At 34.4% G+C, this 994-nt stretch overlaps 1 non-coding gene across 1 annotated transcript; it reads right to left on the bottom strand.

The window, feature by feature from the left end:
• Positions 1–542: 542 nt before the first annotated feature.
• On the bottom strand, positions 543–649 carry LOC146394993 (U6 spliceosomal RNA). The gene has a single exon (XR_014834453.1). It is a non-coding gene; the product is annotated as a U6 spliceosomal RNA (small nuclear RNA).
• Between the last annotated feature and the right edge of the window lie 345 nt (positions 650–994).

The following is a 994-nucleotide window of genomic DNA, read 5'->3' as shown; positions in this document are numbered from 1 at the left end:
ACACCTAACCATATGTTTAAAATAGAAGGGTAAAAGTAGAAAGAAACAGACCTCTAATTCTGAATATTTATATGTATAAGTTAGAGAATTTAGAAATTTTGGAGAGAGGGGTCTTAAAAATCACTTGTTGAAACCACTTCCTTTTATTCACATGAATAATAAAGTCATGTGACTTGCCCAAAAATATAACAGCATGGTTTATTTTGGAATTCACTAGCAAATTATTCTACTTGCTTAGTAATTTTCTTTTGGCCCTCCATATTTATGTCTATATATTTTTTATCTGTTTCTCATTAGCAAAGACTCCTGACCCTAGCAGGAGTTGAATGAATGTTTATGAGAGAAAGGCAAAATTAATGAAAGTCAAAATTAATATCAAGTGAGATTTAATACATCGATGTTGTTGCAAATGGCAGGATTTCTATCTTTGTCATGGGCTTATAGTATCCTACTATGTGTGTTGAGTCTTGTGTGTATCACATCTTTTTTGGTGCACTTTTTAAAATGTTAGGTTAGTTTCAGGTATACAGCAAAGTGAATCAAAATCTATAGAATGCTTCACAAATTTCCCTGTCATCCTTGAACAGGGGTCATGCTAATCTCCTCTGTATCATTCCAATTTTAGTATATGTGCAGCTGAAGCAATCACTGTATTATATATTCTTTACTCATTCATTTGTTGATAGAAACCTAGGTTGTTTCCTTATCTTGGATATTTTTAACAATGCTGTGGTGAATGTGAGAGTGCAGATATATCTTTGATATCCTCTTTTCATTTCCTCGGAGGGTACCCAGAAGTGGAATTGCTGGATCATATGGTAGTTCTATTTTTATATTTATTTTATTTATTTTTTAATGGCTGCACCTGTGGCCTGTGGAAGTTCCTAGGCTAGGAGTAAAATTTGGAACTACAGCTGAGGCCTATGCCATAACCATGGAACACCAGATCCAAGATGCATCTGCAACCTATGCCACAAGCTTTCAGCCTTTCCAG

Source organism: Sus scrofa, chromosome 18 (genome assembly GCF_054392235.1).
Source record: "Sus scrofa isolate SSC_HxYL_T2T_F1_AM1 chromosome 18, Sscrofa_HxYL_maternal_Yorkshire_Landrace_v2.0, whole genome shotgun sequence".
In the NCBI taxonomy this organism is placed as follows: domain Eukaryota; kingdom Metazoa; phylum Chordata; class Mammalia; order Artiodactyla; family Suidae; genus Sus; species Sus scrofa.
Note: the sequence above shows the minus strand (reverse complement) of the source record. Positions and strands in the feature narration are given on the sequence as shown.